We start from the raw sequence: 11,607 nt of genomic DNA, 5'->3' as shown, positions 1-11,607 counted from the left end.
TTTAGTATTAATCTGGATTTCTATCTGTAGATTTAGAATCATTTCTAATTTTTCATTTATTTTGTCATTTTGTTCTTGTATTTTCTTCCAGAATTCTTCTAAGTTTTTTCCTGTGTTTTCTTTGGTCTGTCTCTCAATCCTTTGAAAATACCTAAATATAATTCTTTTGAAATTCCTTATCAGAGAGTTCCAATGCTGCTTCTTCCTGAGGGATGTGTTCTGGGTATGTATCCTGTTCTCTTGTTTCTTTCTACCACTTTATCTTGCTTCTTTGTGTGGACTGTGATGGTCTGTTGTTTCCGAGGCACCGTGGTATTGTATTAAGATCTCTGTTAATTGTTTGTGAAGAGCAGAGGCTCTTCTTGGTGTTTTTTTATCATTGGCCCATTGGTGAAGAAAGAGGTGCTGGCTCTTGCTCAGTAAGTGAAGTTGCAGTAGGTGTGTGTGTACTTGTAACTTATGAGGACTGTTGCTGTCTCCCAGTCAGTTAGGCAAAAATTACAATTGGATAACCATCAAAAAAAACTATAAGGACATGGACAAGAAATACACCCTGAAATCACACAGGACCAGTAACCCAAAAGAAGAAAAAGGAGAGAAAAGAAGAAGAAAACAGTTAAATCTGCAATATCTGGGGATAGGTCACTGTGAGTAAAAAGGTAGAGAAGGAGAATAGTGAATAAAGAAAACAAAGAAAGAAAGAAACCAACAATACAAAAGAAAATAAAAGCAAAAACAGAACAAAACAAAACAAAAAACCAACAAGGGACAGGGTTAACCATGAGAGAAAGAAGAAGAAAAAAAAAGAAGGTGTAGACTAGGACCTTTTCAGTCTTGTAGTGCACTTCTGGAGAGTTATTGGGGTTAAGGGAAAGCAGAACCTCTTCTTAAGTCCCTGGAATCTGGTACAGCACTGTCTCTAGATTGTCACTAGTTGCTGGTTACGTGTTGATTTGTTTTGTGTTGGTTTTATGGTTTAATGTGTTGAGAAGGTGAAGCTGGTGTGTTTTTATTATTATTATTATTATTATTATTATTATTGATTTAAGTGTGTTGGGTCACTCTGCTGTTTTCTTTGTGGTGGTAGAATCCCTGTGTATAGTGTGGATATCTGTTTCTGTTTGTCATAAAGAGGGTTTAGAGTTCGAAGAGGGAGGTTTTATGGTAATTGGTTGAATATGTTTTCTTCTATTGAGTGAGTGAAGATATTGGTGGAGAAGGTGGGAGCAGAAGAAGGAAAGTTTGGTGTTGCTAGGATTGGTTTCTAGTGCTTTAAGCAGGCTATTTTTGATGATGTATTTATTTGCAAGACTTCAGCTCAACCTCAGGAAAGATTCTTATTGTTAGAATGTCACAAACTTCTGCCAATTTCAGGCATTCTCAAAGATCCCGCCTCTGCGGCCTCCACAGCACTAAAGAATGGCTCCAAGGCAAAAATCCCAGTAGTGCGGTTTCTTCCCTCTCCCTGTTCCATCTGCCCACAATGCTGACTTAATCCCACCAGATAACTAATGGCCGGCTCTGGAGTTTGTGATACTGCCCAGCTGTGGTGCCAAAGATGCATGCAGTTTCAGCTGTGTTAAGGCCAGGGGAGCACCTGCTGGTGACCTGAAGTCCCAATCTCTGTGACAAAGAAAAGCACGATGTCTCCCAGTCTGACCCCAGTCTACTCTGTGACCCTTTGGGAGGGGAGGGAGCTACCCTTCCTGTCGCAACAGTAAGTTTTCCTTCGAATCTCAGTGGAGGTGTCTGTGCCCACAGCCAGCACCCAGGAGACCCAAATTACCTCCAAAAAATGAAGATCAGCTGCTGGAAGCAGGTCTCTGCCACTGCCCACTGGAATATTAGAGTGGTCAATGGTAAGCTGTTATAAGGCGTCCTCCCTCTTGGCTCGGGGATCTCAGGTGGGCACCCTAGCCCAGCACACAGTGACTGCCCCAGAAGAGTTTCCAATGCCTCTCTCAGGTGCCCATCAGTCCTCCTCCAGTAGCTCTTTCCTAAATAATCTCCCCGTGCCTTTCCTCTAATTCTGCTCTTCAGTGTTTGATGCACTCTGAATCTGTGATCTGTTCAGAGAACTGAAATTCCTAATTCAAACTGTTGTGGCTAGTTTTCCAAGACCATAGATGCCAGAGGGATAAAGCGTGATGCTCAGTGGCTCGACTCCATTTTGAACTGTGTTCCAATGGGTTATCTTTAAAACTATTTTTTTAAAATTTGAAAAACTGGGGTATATAAAAAAAAAAAAAAAAAAAAAAAATCCAACATGTTACTGTTGAAATTCATCTAATTCATAGCAACCCTTTTGGACAGAATAGAACTGCTCCATAGGGTTTCCAAAGCTGTAATATTTATGTAAGCAATCTGCTACAACTTTCTCTCTCATAGTGTTCGGTGAGTTTGAGCCAATGACTTTTTGGATGCCAATCAAGTGCTTTAAACACTGCACCACCAGGGCTTCTTCTCTGCTATATATCAAAAACAAACTCTGCCATTGAGTCAATTCCAACTGCTAGCAACCCCTGTTCAGTTTCCAAGGCTGAAAATCTTTACGGAAACAGACTGCTTCATCTTTCTTCCACAGAGCAGCTGGTGGATTCAAGCCACCAACCTTCTGGTTAGGCTTTTACATTAAAGGTAAGGTAATATCATGAAAACAAATAAACTTACCTCTGACCATTTTTTTCTCCTTTTATCAAGGATCACTACCTTTGAACTGGTTTCTCTGAAACAACCATAAACCATCTTTAACTGGTCACTTGTAAAGCAATAGCATAGCCCTTCGGACAGGTAAAAGGGAAGAATATAATGGTGTGCTCCAGGCAGTGGGAAGCATCATTATGGAGTCAAAGAATCATGGTCCAGTGCTTCTGAGAATGAAGTGAGAAGCTGTGCTAAGCAGTTCCTCCCAAGCTCAAATATGGTACTTCCCACTTTAAATGATGCAGTCAGCCTAGTCTCAGTTGAAGCCAATTAATTTTTGTTCCAAGCTCAGAAGAGGGGAAGATGAGGTTACACTTAACTTTGTTAAGTATATTTCTCTTTCTTCCACACTGGATTTCCCTCCTGTATTCACAACTGGGCTTCAAACCAGTTCATTCCAGTTTGATCTAGTGCAGAGAATTTGCATTTCCACCCCAGATAGAATTAGAATCCATAGTTTAATGAAATCCCCAAGTGATTCTTACAGATCTTGTTAAAATGTACAGACATACCTCCTTTTACTAAGCTTCACTCTACTGCACTTTGCAGATATTACATTTTTTACAAATTGAAGGTTTGTGTCAACTCTGCATCAAGAAAGTATATATCAGTGCCATTTTTCCAAAAGCATATGCTCACTTCATGTCTCTGTGTAACATCTTAGTAATTCTCACAATATTTAAAAACTTTTTTCATAATGCTTAAAGGATACACTTAAAGGACTATAGTGTAACCATAACTTTTATATGCATTGAGATATGATACAATTCATGTGACCCACAATATTATATATATGTATACACACACACACACACACACACACACACGGGAGCTCCGGTAGCGTAGTGCCAAAGACACTTGACTGCTAACCATTAGGTTGGTGGTTCAAACCCACTAGCCACTCTTCGGAAGGAAGGTTGGTCAATCTACTTCTGTAGTGATACTGCCTCAGAAACCCAAGAAGGGGTCGCTATGAGTTGGGTCTGACTTAATAGTACATAACAAAAACAACAACACACAAAAAAAAACACATATATATGTATGTGTATATATGTATACATACGTGTATATATATATATATGTGTGTGTGTGTATACATATATGTATATATAAATATGTGTGCATATGTATATGTGTATATATATGTATGCATATATATGTGTGTGTGTATATATATATATTTTTTTTGTTTTTTTTTTGCAGTGGTCTGAAAGCAAATCTACAATGCCTCTGAGGTCTTCCCATACATAATCATCTGGGGAATCTTGTTAAGATATCAATTCTGATTTAATATTATAGAGGTGGCAATGCAAATTCTCATCAGGAAGTCATACTTGAATGGGTTGGTTCAAAGCCATGATTTATAGCAAAACCATAGTTTATGAATGTATAAGTATTAATGAGGTCTGGCAAAAAAACTAATAAGAAATTGTATAAGAGTACATGTGTTCTTTTCTGAATACAACTTATGTTAGGCTATTCTGTAACACTGACAACAGTTATTCAAATGTTAATAGTATTTACTTCTAAACTAGGCATTCCTTCCACTTAAGCTAGATAGTAATAAAAGAATCCCTTTTACAGTGCACATTACTGCCTAGATTATAGTTTACCTAACAAACTATGATTGCTCAATTTTGTAAATAAGCTCATGGTTTTTCATGAAGAGAGAAATTGTTTCATACAATATAGCTACCTACAGGGCAAGCTCATAGTTTATAGGGAGTGAAGGAAATTTTAGTTATTACTATTATCATTTATTTTCTAATGTGGATTCTTACTTTTAATTTAATAACACTTAAAATATCTTCAGAAATATGCAGAGCCTATTGGAGTACCTTCAGTAAATATATTTGAACCCTAATTTCATTTTCAATTGTTTCATATTAAGCAAGAATAGACATTAATTGACTTGCAGAGTAACAGTGGATGAGAAACTTGCTTATCCCATTGGTTATATCAATAACACATGAGAAACTGCAGCAACCTAACCAAAATACACTATTCAAAATACACTATTCAAAAATAACCCATAATTCTCTTGCTTTAGGCAATAAAAATAAGAACAATAGAATTTGTGGAATCAAATCAGCACACAGAAATCAAACCAACTATATGTTTGAGATGGGATAAAGGAGAAACTCAATATTATCAGTCAGAAAAGGCCAGAAGCCATCTGTGGAACACACCATCAATTGATCATTTAGAAGTTGAAGAAAAGTAAAATGAGAGACAATGTATGACCTTCAATATATCACAACTGAATTCAGAGACCATGTGAAGAATAGATTTGTTGCATTAACTTTTAAAGAATGAAGACCAGATAAGCTGTAGGATGATATCAAAGATATCATACATGAAGAAAGCAAAATGTCATGACAAAAACAGGAAAGAAAGAAAAGAACAAAGTTGTTGTCAGAAGAGATTTTGAAAACTGCTCTAGAATGTAGGGTAGCTAAAGTGAACAGTGAAAATGATGGCATAAAATAGCTGAACAGATTTCAAAGCGTGATTCAAGAAGATAAAGTATATAGTGAAATGTGCAAAGACCTGGAGGTAGAAAAATAAAAGGGAAAAATACCCTCAGCATTTCTCAAGTTGAAAGAAATGAAGAAAAAATTCAAGCATCAAATTGTAAATTGAATGATTCTAGGAGAAAAATATTAACTGGAACAGGAAGTATCAAAAGAAGATGGAAAAAATACAGACTCACGGTACCAAAAAGAATTGGTCTAGCAGAGGTTCCAGTAAAATGGCGGAATAGGCAGACAAACTACACAAGCCCTCTTCAACAAAGAAAAAGGGAACCAATTAACACAGAAAAAGAAGATAATCCTGGAATCCTGAACTTTGAAAGGAAGGATACAGAAGTGGGGACTAAGCTCCAACTATTAGAAGAACCTGCGTGAAAACACCAGAAAAGGAGACATAGGGAGGTGCAATCTGTCAGCTATCCTGATGGCACATACAGTTTGGATACTACCAAGTGGTTATAGGACCCTAAAATTAACCTAAAAATTGGCGTTGCTAACCAGGGGCTGCACTGGTGGCTGGTGATTAAAAGAGGACACAGCAAAGATTGAGATGGGCTGAGCCATGAACTTTTGGCTATCCAGAGGAAGCAGCCATTTTGAATGTTTGCAAGTGGTTCAACAATTTTAGATATTTAAAGCAACAGCTTTTTCTCAGATTCCAGGGACCTAAAAACAGGCTCCACTTGCCAGGGACCATAAGGACATTCCAGAAACAAACAACTGGAAAGGTATGATATTCACCTTATTACTCTTATACCCCACACACTCATATTGAATGGAGATGCAGCTATCCCTCACTCCCACCTACCGTCTAGGCCAGCAGGAATTCAATGCCAGTTTCTGTGCTCCGATGGAACCTGGGTGCCCTGCTCTGCACTGACCATATTTTTTTTCCTTTTTTTGTTTTGTTTTGCTTAATTTTTTAAATCTGTTTTAAAATTATTATTATAAACCTTCTTTTTTGTCTTTTTTTTATTTTTCCCTTTCTAGGTTGTAGTTTTCAACTTTTTCTATCTTCCCAGTTTCTGGTTCCCTTTGTTTTTTTTTTTGTTCTCATGGTTGACATCATTCCTTGATTTTCTTTTTGCACTTTTACCATATTTTTCTTCATTATTGCCCTACTTTACCTCTTTTTTCTTATTGCCCACTCACAAGATATTGTGGGTCTTTTTTTTCCCTTGATGATTGCTCTTATGTGTTTATGCAGTGTGCTTTTTGTCCACTTGCTGTTACTTTTTTTTATGGCTTTTCCATTGTTGTTTTGTCTAACTGAGTGAGAGACAGCAACCATGTCCATACAATACAACCACACCTACACCACCTGCAGCTCCTGTTACTGACTGACAGCCATCACTTCCTTCTCCTCCAACTGCCCAATGATAAAAGACCACCAAGAAGAGCCTGACTCACCCTTAACTACTCTTCCCAAACAGTTCACAGATATCTAAATACAACAAAGTCACAATTTCTTGGAGATAAAAGACCATCACGGTCCACACAAAGAAGCAAGATAAAGTGGTAGAAACAAAGTAGGAGGATAAAGACCTAGAACACACCCCTGCAGAAGAAGTAGCTTTGGAACAGTTTGATAAAGAATTCAAAATAATTATACAAAGGTATTATCAAAGGATTGAGAGACAGATCAAGGAAAACACTGACAAAATTAAGGAAAACACAGACAAAACCCTAGAACAATTTTAGAAGAAAATAAAATAACAAAATGACAAAATAAATGAAAACATTGAAATGATACAAAATCTACAGATAGAAATCCAGAAGATTAATACTAAATTTTCAGAAATAGATAACACATTGAAAGAGCAAATGAGTTTAAGCAAATAAATGGAAGACAGAATACGTGAAATTGAAGACAAATACCTGAATACTTCTTTAGAAAAGGGTCAATGAGAAAAAGGTAAAAACAAAATGAAGAAAGCTTAAATACATGTGGGATACCATCAACAGGAATAACCCAAGTGTAACCAGAATTTCAGAACAGGAAGAGGAAAAGAAAACCACTGAGAAAATTGTCCAAGATTTGTTGGAAGAGAACTTCCATGATATGATGAAACATAAGAGTATATCTATTCTGGTTACCTAGTGCCACTCTGACCAGAATATATACCACAAATGGGATGGTCTTAAACAAACAGGAGTTTATAATTTGGAGGCTTTAAGTCAAAGTTCAAGGTGTCAGGCTCTAGGGGTTGGGTGAAGGCTTCTCAACCTTGGGGTCTCTGCCTCTTGCTCCCGGCCCACTGGAGCTAGAGGCATTCCTTCACTCAGACAGCAGCTGGCTGCTGAGGCTGAGAAGCCCCAAGGCTTATAAGTAAAAAGGCACAGTCTTGATGTTACCAAATCACACAGCAGGCCATTAACTTAAGTCCATTGTAAGTCCAACATCAGTAGAGCATAGCAGGCTGCTGAGCAATGTCACGCTACATGCAGGGTCCAAGCATGCCATAGGCTAGAGACCATTCTCAAAGCTTCTCCTTCTATACAGGAAGCAGACCACATCCCAAAAGCAGTTACTCAGCTGCTTGTGGTAGATCCCACCATGGAGTTGATTGCCAGTCTCATTATGGGGAATAACTACCATTAGTTGCCTACCCACTCAACCAGGCCCAGCCAAGTTGACACACAAACATAACTACCACAACATCCATTCAGGAAGTCCAATGAACCGTAAACAGGATAAACCCCAAAAGAAAATGACCAAGACATATCATCATCAAACTCATCAAAACCAAAGACAAAGACAGAATCCTGTAAGCACCACAGTAAAAATGAAAAATTACGTACAAAGGAAAACCAATATGAATAAGCTCTGATTTCTCAGCAGAAACCATGAAAGCAAGAAGGCAATGGGATGGTATATATAAAACCCTGAAAGAGAAAAATTTTCAACCAAGAATTATATGCCTGGTAAAATTATCTTTTAAATATGAGGGTGAAATTAGGAGATTTTCAGATAAGGAGAAATTAAGGGAATTTGTTAAAACAAGACCAACCTTACAAGACATGCTAAAGGGAGTCCTTTGAACAGAGAACCAAAAATAGCAAACAACAACCGAACATTAATACACAAGATGACATAACCCAGAAACCATAGCTATGGACAAAGCCAAAGTAAAATGAGCTTACAAGATTGTAAACAGGGAACCAGAGACATCAAGTGGCAAATGAGGACAACTAAAACTCAAAAATAGGGAAAACACTGTGTAATTACAGAACTTCTAAATGGTGAGGAAGTCAAGAGAGTTGCAAAACAGAATGGCCTGTTCTAAACTCAGGAAGAAAATTATAAATCACAGGGTAACCTCAAATAAAATTGATAAACCTTCATATCACAATAAAAAAGAGGACAAGCACAAATATTCAGCAAATACTAAAACAACAGAAACAAAGGAAATGATAACACAACTCATAAACATAATAAGCTCAGCACAGAAAATAATATGGAACAAAAAAAAAAAACAGGGACATCATGAAAAAACATAATAAAATGAAAGCAACCAATTCATACTTGTCAATAATTACACTGAATGTTAATGAATTAAATGCACCACTCAAGAGACAGAGAATTGCAGATTAGATAAGAAAAGAAAACCCATCAATATGCTGTGTACAAGAGACACACCTTAGGGACAAAGACAAAAATAGACTAAAACTCAAAGGTTGGAAAAAGATATATCAAGCAAATGGCAACAGTAAAAGAGCAGGAGCAGCAATATTATTTCTGATCAAATTGACTTTAAGACAAAAACCATCATACGAGAAAAGGACACACATTACATAATGATTAAAGGAGCAATTGAACAAGAAGATATAACCACAATAATTATCTATGGATCCAATTAAAGACCCCCAAAATACATAAATCAGACTTAAAACAAGCCTTCATAAATTTAAATACATTGAAATACTGCAAAGCATCTTCCCAGATCACAATACTATCAGATTGGAAATCAACAATAGGAAAATCAATGGGAAAAGAGTAAACACATGGAAACTGAAGAACACCCTCCTTCAGAAAGACTAGGTAAGAGAAGAAATCAAAATTGAAATGCAAAAATTCCTTGAGTAAAATGAGAATGAAAACAAGACATAACAAAATCTCTGGGACACAGTAAAAGCAGTGATCAAAAGCCAATTTATATCAATAAATGCACACATCAAAAAAGAAGAAAGAGCTAAAATCAACACCTTAAATCAACATCTCCAATAATTAGAAAAAGACCAGCAAAAAAAGTCTACAGTCACCAGAAGAAAGGAAATAATAAAGATTCATGCAGAAATCAATGAAACAGAAAATAGGAAGACAATAGAAAAAAAAAATCAACAAGATTAGAAGTTGATTTTTTTAAAAGATCAATAAAATCGACAAACTACTGACAAATTTAACAAAGGAAAAGAGGGAGAGAATACAAATAACACTAATAAGAAATGAACTGGGTGACATCACAACAGAACCAACTGAAATAAAAAGGATAATATCAGGATACTATGAAGAACTACACCCCAGCAAACTTGAAATTCTGGAAGAAATGGACAAATTTCTAGAAACACACCACTTACCTGAACTAACACAGACTGATGTGGAAAAGTTGAACAGACCCGTAACAAAAGAAGAAATTGAATAGGACATCAAAAAATTACCAACAAAAAAAAAATCCTGGCCCAGATGGTTTCACCGGTGAATTCTACCAAACATTCAGAGAAGACCTGATATCAATCCTCAAACTATTCCAAACCATAGAGAAGGATGGGATCCTCCCAAATTCCTTTTATGAAGCAAGCATAACCTTGATACCAAAACCAGGCAAAGACAACTCAAAAGGAAAACTACAGACCAATATCCCTCATGAATACAGATGCAAAAATCTGCAACAAAATCCTAGCCAATAGACTCCAACAATATATCAAGAAAATCATTCATTATGACCAAGTGGAGTTGATATCAGGTATGCAAGTATGATTCAGCATTAGGAAAACAATCAACGCTATCCACCACATAAGCAAAACAAAGAAAAAGAACCACATGATCATATGAATTGATGCAGAAAAGGCATTTGATAAAATTCAACACCCATTCCTGAAAAAAATCTCTCAGCAAAATAAGAATAGAAGGGACATTCCTCAACATAATAAAGGGCACTCAATGGCACATAACAACAACATACAAAACCAATAGCCAATATTATTCTCAATAGAGAGAAACTGAAACCATTCCCCTTGAGAACAGGAACCAGACAAGGATGCCCTCCTCTATCACCACTTCTATTCAACTATTCAACTGAAAGTCCTAGCCAGGGCCATAAAGCAAGAAAGGGAAATCAAAGGAATCCAAATTGGTAAGGAAGAACTCAAACTATCCCTATTTGCTGATGATATGATCTTATACCTGGAAAATCCAAGAGATTCAGTCAAAAGTCTACTGGAATTAATTGAGAGATTTAGTATCGTGGCAAGATACAAGATTAACATAGAAAAATCAGTTAGATTCCTATATATCAGCAAAGCGATTGCTGAAAAAGAAACAAGGAAATCAATACCATTTATAATAGCTACCAAAAAATAAATCTTTCCAGGGACACCAAAGACCTGTACAAAGAAAACTATATAAAACTACTTCAAGAAACCATAAGAGATCTACATAAATGGAAGAACATCCCATGCTCCTGGATAGGAAGATTGAACATTGTGAAAATGTCAATTCTAACCAAAGCAATCTGTACATTCAATGCAGTCCCAATCCAGATCCCTTCAACCTTATTTAGGGATACGGAAAAACCAATCACTAACTTTATACGGAAAGGTAAGAGACCTCGGATAAGCAAAGCACTATTGAAGAAGAACAAAGTAGGAGGTCTCACACGCTGGACCTCAAAACCTACTATACAGCCACTGTAGTCAAAATTGACTACATAGACCAATGGAATAGAATTGACAACCCAGAAATAGATCCATGGACCTATGATCAGCTGATCTTTGACAAAGGGACTAAATCCATTAAATTGGGAAGAGAATGTCTGTTTAACAAATGGTGTTGGCAAATCTGGATATCCATTTGCAGACAAAAGATACAAGATTTGTACCTCCCACCATACACAAAAACTAACTCCAGATGGATCAAAGACTGAAATGTGACACCTAAAATTATAAAGTTCCTCAAGGAAAAACTAGGGACAAAATTGTTGTTGTAGTTCAGTGCCCTCAAGTCGTTTCCCGCTCGTAGTGACCCCATGTAAAACAGAATGAAACACTGCCAGATCCCGCGTCAGCTCCACGATCCCTGCTATACTTGAGCCCATCATTGCAGCCACCGTGTCAATCCATCTCATTGAAGGCCTCCCCCTCTTTCGTCGAC

Source organism: Orycteropus afer, unplaced genomic scaffold (assembly GCF_000298275.1).
Source record: "Orycteropus afer afer isolate SDZICR_OR568_19922 unplaced genomic scaffold, OryAfe1.0 scaffold00096, whole genome shotgun sequence".
NCBI lineage: Eukaryota > Metazoa > Chordata > Mammalia > Tubulidentata > Orycteropodidae > Orycteropus > Orycteropus afer.
The sequence above is the reverse complement of the archived record's forward strand: the minus strand, read 5'-3'. Positions refer to the sequence as shown.